Source organism: Bufo bufo, chromosome 4 (assembly GCF_905171765.1).
Source record: "Bufo bufo chromosome 4, aBufBuf1.1, whole genome shotgun sequence".
Lineage (NCBI taxonomy): Eukaryota > Metazoa > Chordata > Amphibia > Anura > Bufonidae > Bufo > Bufo bufo.
In genome coordinates, this window is record NC_053392.1 from 600,227,976 (window position 1) to 600,238,056 (window position 10,081).

General features: G+C 51.1%; 1 long non-coding RNA gene across 1 annotated transcript; it reads left to right on the forward strand.

Annotated features, from left to right (window-relative positions):
• On the forward strand, nt 1-9,007 carry LOC120999562. The gene is made up of 3 exons (XR_005778548.1): nt 1-155; nt 8,577-8,711; nt 8,815-9,007. It is a non-coding gene; the product is annotated as an uncharacterized LOC120999562 (long non-coding RNA).
• Nucleotides 9,008-10,081: the final 1,074 nt, after the last annotated feature.

Genomic DNA, 10,081 nt, shown 5'->3' on the forward strand with positions numbered 1-10,081 from the left:
GATGCTATTTCCTAGCCAGCTAAAGGACCTCTGATGACGTCATGCCCATGTGACCAGACTCGAGTAGGCGGAGCCAGTCTGGAGTCTGCAAGAAGCACAGTTGATTTCCCGGGCTTTTGAGTGGTTTGATCTGGTGAGGACAAGGGCAGAAGCAGGTGAGGTTTTCGCTTGGTGGGTGTATGGCTAAGTAATACTCTGCAGGGGGCCTATAGAGTTAGTCTGGAGTCTGCAAGAAGTACAGTTGATTTCCCCCAGAGGCTTAGTGGGGGGTTGCTGTAATGCTCTGCAAGGGTGGTGGGGGTTGCTGGAATGCTCTGCAAGGGTGGTGGGGGGTTGCTGGAATGCTCTGCAAGGGTGGTGGGGGTTTGCTGGAATGCTCTGCAAGGGTGGTGGGGGTTTGCTGGAATGCTCTGCAAGGAGGGTGGGGGGTTGCTGGAATGCTCTGCAAGGGGGGTGGGGGGGTTGCTGGAATGCTCTGCAAGGGGGGTGGGGGGGTTGCTGGAATGCTCTGCAAGGGGGGTGGGGGGGTTGCTGGAATGCTCTGCAAGGGGGGTGGGGGGCTGCTGGAATGCTCTGCGTGGGGGGCTGCTGGAATGCTCTGCGTGGGCGGTTGCTGGAATGCTCTGCAAGGGTGGTGGGGGGCTGCTGGAATGCTCTGCAAGGGGGGTGGGGGGCTGCTGGAATGCTCTGCAAGGGGGGTGGGGGGTTGCTGGAATGCTCTGCAAGGGTGGTGGGGGGTTGCTGGAATGCTCTGCAAGGGGGGTGGGGGGCTGCTGGAATGCTCTGCAAGGGGGGTGGGGGGCTGCTGGAATGCTCTGCAAGGGGGGTGGGGGGCTGCTGGAATGCTCTGCAAGGGTGGTGGGGGGTTGCTGGAATGCTCTGCAAGGGTGGTGGGGGGTTGCTGGAATGCTCTGCAAGGGTGGTGGGGGGTTGCTGGAATGCTCTGCAAGGAGGGTGGGGGGTTGCTGGAATGCTCTGCAAGGGGGGGGGGGGGGTTGCTGGAATGCTCTGCAAGGGGGGTGGGGGGGTTGCTGGAATGCTCTGCAAGGGGGGGGGGGGGGGTGCTGGAATGCTCTGCAAGGGGGGGGGGGGGGTTGCTGGAATGCTCTGCAAGGGGGGTGGGGGGGTTGCTGGAATGCTCTGCAAGGGGGGTGGGGGGGTTGCTGGAATGCTCTGCAAGGGGGGTGGGGGGGGTTGCTGGAATGCTTTGCAAGGGGGGTGGGGGGGTTGCTGGAATGCTTTGCAAGGGGGGTGGGGGGGTTGCTGGAATGCTTTGCAAGGGGGGTGGGGGGGTTGCTGGAATGCTCTGCAAGGGGGGTGGGGGGTAGTAGCAGGTGAGGTTTTCGCTTGGTGGGTGTATGGCTAAGGGCTCTTTCACACTTGTGTTGTCCGGATCCGGCGTGCACTCCACTTGCCGGAATTACACGCCGGATCCGGAAAAACGCAAGTGTACTGAAAGCATTTGAAGACGGATCCGTCTTCAAAATGCGTTCAGTGTTACTATGGCACCCAGGACGCTATTAAAGTTCTGGTTGCCATAGTAGTAGTGGGGAGCGGTATACTTACAGTCCATGCGGCTCCCGGGGCGCTCCAGAATGACGTCAGAGCGCCCCATGCGCATGGATGACGTGTCCATGTGATTACGTGATCCATACGCTTGGGGCGCCCTGACGTCACTCTGGAGCGCCCGGGGAGCCGCACGGACGGTAAGTACACTGCTCCCCCGCTCCCCGCTACACTTTACCATGGCTGCCAGGACTTTAGCGTCCCGGCAGCCATGGTAACCATTCAGAAAAAGCTAAACATCGGGTCCGGCAATGCACAGAAACGACGTTTAGCTTAATGCCGGATCCGGCCTTGCGGCAAGTCTTCAGGATTTTTGGCCGGAGCAAAAAGCGCAGCATGCTGCGGTATTTTCTCCGGCCAAAAAACGTTCCGTTCCGGAACTGAAGACATCCTGATGCATCCTGAACGGATTTCTCTCCATTCAGAATGCATTAGGATAAAACTGATCAGGATTCTTTCGGCATAGAGCCCTGACGACGGAACTCTATGCCGGAAGAAAAGAACGCAAGTGTGAAAGAGCCCTTAGGGTACTTTCACACCTGCGTTAGGAGCGGATCCGTCTGGTGTCTGTACAGACAGATCCGCTCCTATAATGCAAATGCTTGTATCCGTTCAGAACGGATCCGTTTGCATAACTGTTTATTTCAGATCTGATTTTTCACTTCAGAAAACTCAGATCCGACAGTATATTCTAAACACAGAAGCGTTCCCATGGTGATGGGGACGCTTCAAGTTAGAATATACTGAGAACTGTGTACATGACTGCCCCCTGCTGCCTGGCAGCAGGGGGCAGACCCCCCCTCCTGTATTTAACTTATCGATGGCCAGTGCGGCCCCCCCTCCCTCCCCAGTATTAATTGTAACCAGTGCGGCCCCCCTCCCTCTATATTCATCGGTGGCCAGTGCGGATTCCCAGTATTAAATATGACCAGTGCTGCCTTTCCCCCCCCCCCCCCCCTAAATTAAAATCGTTGCCATGGTTACTTAGCAATAAATAGAAGCATTATACTTACCTGCGAGCTGCGATGTCTGTGTCCGGCCGGGAGCTCCTCCTACTGGTAAGTGACAGGTCTGTGCGGCGCATTGCCTATAGAAAAAATCTTAATATATAAAAATAGACTTTTATGAAATCATTACATTTTGTAATTTATATTTCCCCAGTCGTCTCCATGACAGCACAAACTGAGATTGCCTTCCTCTGATAGGACAGGAAAAAGCACACAGAGAGGTTAAAAACCCCACCCCCACCCCTCATCGCTAGTGTTTTTTCCTGTCCTGTCAAGGAAGGAATGCCAGAGAGGTGCTGGGAGACCTTCTGGGTTTCCTAGCTTTCTATTTTTTTTTTTCCCTTTTTCTTCTCACCCTGCTATGGCCGGATGTCACCTGTTACACCGGAGATCGGTTCCGGGGTCCGGCTCTCCCTCCTCCACGCGCGGTCTATGCCCGGGTCACCCTCACTCATGGTGATCCCGGCGAAGTTCCCTCTGCGGCGGCCCAGGCGGGCTTAAAGCAGTGAGGTAGGGCGGCTGGAGAGACGCTGTGACGCGCTTCCCTCCAGTCGCCGGGTGATGACGTCAGACGCCGGGAGGCGTGGCCAGCGTCGTGACGTCATGGAGGCCGCGGCCGGCGCCAAATTCGAAAAAGGAAAGCAGAGTCTGCCGATCTGAGGTCTCCACGGTCACCCTACCTGCTGACAGCAACGCAGGTGGACGGGAGCTGCGAAGATGAGCGCCCCTACCACCACTGGCTCGGTTCCTGAGCCTCCTACCACTCTGGGCGGTGTGAGTAGCCTGCTGGCACCCTTTCTTATTGCTGTTTTTTCCCTGCAGTGGTTGACCTCTTCCTCCCTTGGTGTTGCAGGGAGAAAAGGAGTCTTCCTCCTCTGTTAAATCCAGACCCAGGAAGTGCGGCGTCTGTTCTAAGCGCCTTGCTTCCTCAGGGTCCAAGTTACTATGTAAGGACTGCACCTCTACCGTGGTGAAGGCAGAGTCCTCTAGCTTCATAGAGGAGATCAAGACTCTGGTCAGAACGAAGGTCCAATCAGCATTGGCTGCTAGGGACCCCCCTGCCTCCCCTATACCCCAGCCCGGTCAGGGCCGCAGACCACCCTCTTCCAGAGGCCTGGACTACTCCGGGAGTGATCTGGACTCGGCCGCCTCCGTCTTGTCAGATGCGGAGACTTCGGCTAGATCTCAGGAATTGGAGGAAAGTAGTGAGTATAGGAGATTCCTCTTTAACCCAGAGGATATAGAAGAATTGATCTGAACCATAAGGGCCACTATTAAGATGGAGGTCCCTAAGAGATCCAAGTCAGTCCAGGAGGAGATTTTAGGGGAGAGGCACAAATCTGTGTTCCCGGTCCCGGACAATATCCAGAAGATGATACGGGCAGAATGGGAGAAGCCAGAGAAGGGTTCCTTTATCCCACGGGGCCTCAAAAAGCGATACCCCTTCGACGAAGCGGACTGTGCCGACTGGGAGGCCATTCCCAGGGTGGATGCTCCCGTCGCTAAAGTAGCAAAACGAATGGTCCTTCCGTTTGAGGACGCAGCGCAGCTCAAGGACCCTCTATATAGGAAAGCCGAGAGTCTGCTCAAGAGAACCTGGGAAGCTACAGCAGCTCTCCTAAAACCGGGGGTAGCAGCGACATGTGTGGCTCGTACACTCGCAGTGTGGCTTGAACAGCTAGAGCACCATATAGCGAATAGGGCCCCTCGGGAGGAGATCCTGGATAGTATTCCTCTTCTGAAGAAGGCTACTTTCTTCCATGCCGCTGCAGAATCGGTTAGGCTTTCTGCCCGCACGGCGGTTCTGTCCAACACCACCAGACGGGTACTATGGCCTAAAGCCTGGTCGGGCGACACCGTATCGAAAAACAGGCTGATATCTCTACCCTTTCACGGTCAGTACGTGTTCGGCTCCGACCTGGACAAAATCCTTGAGAACGCCACGGACCGTAAGAAGGGCTTTCCAGAGGACAAGTCCAGGAGACAGTTTTTTCGGAGGCCCCAGCAGGATTCCAGCGCCGATAGGAGGAGCCGCGAGGGTCGCGGATTTACGAGAGGCGGGAGAGGAAAAGGTTTTTTCCTTAATCCCAACAGGGGAGATCCCTCTTCATCAAAACAATGACATCATCCCGGTCAGGGGAAGGCTCAGCTCCTTTCTGGGGGTTTGGGAACAAACCATCACGGATCCGTATATATTAGGCATCGTAGAACATGGCTACACTATAGAACTGGATTCCCTTCCTCCGCAGAGGTTCGTCCTGACCAAGCTCAACAGGGGCCTCGAGTCCCCCTTATCCGAGGGCGTAAGAAACTTATTACGCCTAGGGGCAGTAGAAAAGGTTCCTGCCAGAGATTTGGGGAGGGGTCACTATTCCCCTTTATTCCTGATCCGGAAATCGAATGGCAATTTTCGGACCATCATAAATTTAAAACCCCTGAAAACACATCACCTACCACAAGTTCAGGATGGAGACAGTCAAGTCAGCGGTGAAGCTCATCAAAGGAGGGTCTATGATGGCTACAATAGACCTCTCCGACGCATACTTCCATATCCCAATACAGGTCCGTTCCAGAAGATTTCTGAGGTTCGCGGTGGAGCAAGGCGGGACAGCTTACCACTATCAGTTCAAGTGCCTCCCGTTCGGCATATCATCGGCACCCCGCATATTCACCAAGGTGATGGCAGAGGTCGTAGCCTCCCTAAGCAAGGAGGGGATAATAATCGTCCCTTACCTAGACGACCTGCTAATAGTAGCAGAAACCTCAGATCTCCTTCGCAGACACATCCAAGTGGTTCTCTCGCGCCTCCAGAACTTGGGCTGGTTGATCAACCGGGAAAAGTCCGACATGTTGCCAGACCATCGGAAGGTATTCCTGGGTATCCTCTTGGACTCAGCTCTTCAAAAATCTTTCCTCCCTCCGCCAAAGGTACAGAAGCTGAGGTCAAGGGTCCTCCACTTCACCAAGCAGTCCCGTTGCTCAATAAGACAGGGCATGGAAATGCTGGGCCATCTCACCTCCTGCATCCCCGCGGTAGCCTGGGCCCAATTCCATACGAGAACCTTACAGAAGCTGGTTCTAAAACAATGGAACGGGTATCGATCATCCCTGGACCAGGGGTTGTCGGTGTCCCGGGAGGTAAAGGCTTCACTGGGCTGGTGACTCAAGACCAAGAACCTGGAATCGGGAGTTCCATGGAGGCAGGAAAGTGTGTTTTCCCTCACGACGGACGCCAGCTCTCGGGGCTGGGGAGCCCTCACGGCTTCGGAGACTTTTTAAGGGATTTGGTCAGAGGACCAGAGAAGGATGTCCTCCAACTACAGAGAACTCTGTGCGGTGTGGGAAGGTCTCAGGTCCATCTAAATACAGGCCAAAAATCGCCACGTCCTGGTCTATTCGGACAATTCCACTGCGGTGGCATTTATCCAGCACCAAGGAGGAACAAGACACGGTCATCTCCAGAGGCTCTCAGACCGAATCTTCCTCTGGGCAGAAAAGAATCTACAATCCCTTGCGGCAGTACATCTAAAGGGATCCCTGAATCTCCAGGCGGATTACCTCAGTCGGCAAAGTCTGGATCCAGGCGAGTGGTCTTTGTCCCAGACCGCTTTCCAACAGATTCGGGACCGTTGGGGGGAATCCCGTCCTAGACCTGTTCGCATCCGCAAAGAATCACAAGGTTCAGAATTTCTTCTCCCTCAATCGAAGAGACCCATGTGTGGCAATAGACGCTTTTACCCAGAGCTGGATGACTGGCCTAGTCTACGCCTTTCCCCCGATACCAGTAATCCCAAGAGTGCTCCAAAAGTTTCAGTCCGAAGGGTGCAGACGGATTCTGGTGGTCCCATTCTGGCCCAGGAGAAGCTGGTTCGGGCTCCTCAGGTCCATCAGCCCGGAAGATCCCATTCGTTTCCGGCCGGAGGAGGGTCTTCTAACCCAGGGTCCCATACCGCACCCCAATACCAACCTCCTCAAGCTGTCCGCTTGGATTCTGAGCAATCCCTCTTGCTAGGGCTAGGGCTCTCTGAAAGAGTAGTCAAGACCCTCTTACTCAGTAGGAAGTCCAACACCTCCAAAGCGTACCTCAAGGTTTGGAGGAAGTTCGCCTCCTGGGGCGGAGTCAGGTTCAACCAGTCCACCCCTAATATCCCGCTTATCCTGGAATTCCTCCAGGATGGGCTGGATTTGGGTCTTGCTCCTAACAAATTGCGAGTTCAGGTGTCTGCCTTGGGGGCCCTCTATAATACCAGCCTTTATGAGGTCCCCTGGGTAGCAAGATTCCTGAAAGCGGCAGATTGACTAAAACCCTGAGTCAGGAATATGGTCGCACCATGGAACCTCAACACCGTCCTTTTAAGACTGTCAGATGTTCCGTTTGAGCCTCTGCTCTCCCTATCTATTAAGTGGCTCACTTTGAAAACCATCTTCCTAGTGGCCATATCCTCCGCAAGGAGGGTTTGCGAGCTCCAGGCCCTGTCCATACAGGTACCCTTCCTCAAGGTGCTAGACGACAAGCTCATTTTCAAATTAGACCCCTGTTTTCTCCCCAAGGTGGTCTCCTCTTTTCATAGGCCGCAAGACATAGTTATCCCGTCTTTTTTTCCTCACCCTAAAGACGAGCAGGAATCTAGATTCCACAATTTAGACGTTAGGCGTTCAGTTCTTCATTATTTACACGCCACGGAGGAGTGGCGTATCGACAATAATTTATTTATCCAGTTTTCAGGTCCAAACAAAGGGAGGAAGGCAGCGAAGAGCTCTATATCCCGCTGGATTAGATGCACCATTTCCGAGGCCTATAAAGCCTCCGGTAGAGAGGCTCCTCCATCCCTTAGAGCCCACTCAGTTAGATCGGTCTCCACTTCTTGGGCTGAAAGAGCCTCTGCTTCGTTAGAACAGATCTGCAGGGCAGCTACCTGGAAGAGGGCCCACACCTTCACCAAGCATTATAGGGTGGATGTGTTTGCTGACGAGGACTTGGCCTTTGGATGTAAAGTCCTAGGTGCTGTAGTCCCTCCCTAAGTTACTTTGTTAGTTCTCAGTTTGAGCTGTCATGGAGACGACTGGGGAAATGAGTATTACACTCACCGGTAATCCGGTTTCCTGGAAGTCTCCATGACAGCACAGCTTTGTCCCGCCCTTGTTTTTTTCTTTGTCAATAGACTATTTGGCTAGTTTTACGTTCTACCCCTTGTCCTAGTCCTGTTATAATACACTGGCGATGAGGGGTGGGGGTGGGGTTTTTAACCTCTGTGTGCTTTTTCCTGTCCTATCAGAGGAAGGCAATCTCAGTTTGTGCTGTCATGGAGACTTCCAGGAAACCGAATTACCGGTGAGTGTAATACTCATGTATTAGAAATAATGCTAGAGTTCCACTATTATAACTATATCTTGAAAATGTAAATAGTGTTTTAGCCTATATAACAGTCTACATCAATGACTTATGGACTAAAGCCATACCTAGTCCATACAGTTACTAATGTGCTCACCACACAGGTCATATGACCCTGCGTATCCAGGTAAAAGTAGTGAATGGAGGAGTTGAACTTCGACAGTATTACCACCTCCGACATCTTCTTATCGTGTCTGTGTAAAAGCTGCTTGCATGTGGTTCTGTCTCCTCTTTCTTTTGTTAATAAAGTTAACTGTATTACACAAACACTTAAACACAAAGATGCTGGAATAAAGATAAGATTTATTCCTATTCAGTTACCAACAGATGTCATATAATGTTGTTCCTAACTGAATGCCAGAAGGTAACATGACTGTATATCTGTGTAGTCTATTAAGTTAGCTTATGGATGCATTATACAGGACTCCTCTGTGGTCCATTGTATTCTACTGTGCAGAGAGGGACTAATGCACTGTTAGAGAAAGGCTATATTTTATGGAAGTGTGATTTTAAAATATAGAAATATTTGAACTATTTAAATGAACATTTTGATAGAAATGTGACATGGATAAGAGCAAGACATTCATTTTTGAGGCAAATTTTTTTTGCAGGTGCATGGTCTGGTCATATCAGAGGCAGACAACAATAGGGGTTGACGCGCGTTACCAGAAAGATACCTGGTGGTGATGTTTCCTGAGAACATCGAGCCTTAGGGAAAATGCAAAAGAATGGATATTGTATGAAAGGTAATAAAAAAAAAAAAAGATAATAATTATTTGCCTAGTAAATTTTTTTGGTCTTTCTTTCTGGTTTATATATTCACTTTTTTTCCCCTTTATTTTTAAACAGGTTTCAGTTGGCTTCTTACATTTGCTTTCTTGAAGATTGAATGGATCATGTCACCTCGTTCACAACATCATATGCTTATATTCTGTAATTATTTTTTTTTACCATTGTTATGCACTTGTCATAATTTTTATTTCGTTATGCACTTGTATTGAGCATCTCTAACCCCTTAACTACATGTGACGTAAATTTGCGTCAACATGACAGTAAGAAGATATGGAGCTGTTGCAGATTATGTGTAAGTAACCATAGGAAGAAAACAAAATGATGTTTGGCTCCAAAAAACAAGCAAACTTTTCATTTGGTTTAAAAATCCAGACAAATACAAGGCAAACGGTCCACGCTATATCATTATTATTTATTATTAAAGCGCCATTCATTCCATAGCTCTGTACATATGAGAAGATGTAAACATACATAATACAGACAATTGTACTAATCATAAATAAGATGAGTTACAGACTGGTACAGAAGGAGAGAGGGCCCTGCCCGTGGGGCTTACAATCTACATGGTATGGGAGAAGGACACAGTAGGTGCGGGTGAAGTTGGTCATGGCGTTATGGAGGCAGCAGGTTCACTGGTTGTAGGCTTGTCTGAAGAGGTGGGTTTTCAGGTTTCTTTTAAAGGATTCCACTGTAGGTGAGAGTCTGATATGTTGGGGCAGCGAGTTCCAGAGTATGGGGGATGGACAGGAGAAATCCTGAAGTCGATTGTGGGAAGAGGCAATAAGAGGAGAGAAGGAGGTCTCGTGAGGATCGGAGAGTGCGTGTGGGGATGTATCTGGAAAGTAGCTCAGAGATGTAGGGAGGGGACAGGTTATGGACGGCCTTGTATGTATTTGTTAGTACTTTGAAGTGAATTCGCTGGGCAATGGGGAGCCAGTAAAGGGATTGGCAGAGGAGTAATAGGGTGAGAGGTGGATTAGTCGGGCAGCAGAGTTGAGGATAGATTGGAGGGGTGCGAGTGTGCTAGATGGAAGGCCACAGAGGAGAGTGTTGCAGTAGTCTAGGCGGGAGATGATGAGGGCATGTACAAGCATTTTCGCAGATTCAAAGTTAAGGAAAGCACGGATGCGGGAGATGTTCTTGAGTTGGAGGCGGCAGGTGGATAAAAGTGCTTGGATGTGCAGTCTGAAGGAGAGGGCAGAATCCAAGGCAGCGGACTTGGTTGACTGGGGAGAGTGTGCAGCCATTGATCCTGATAGATAGATCTGTTTGGAGGGTTTAGCAAGATGGGGGAAAGAGGATGAATTCTGTTTTATCCATGTTA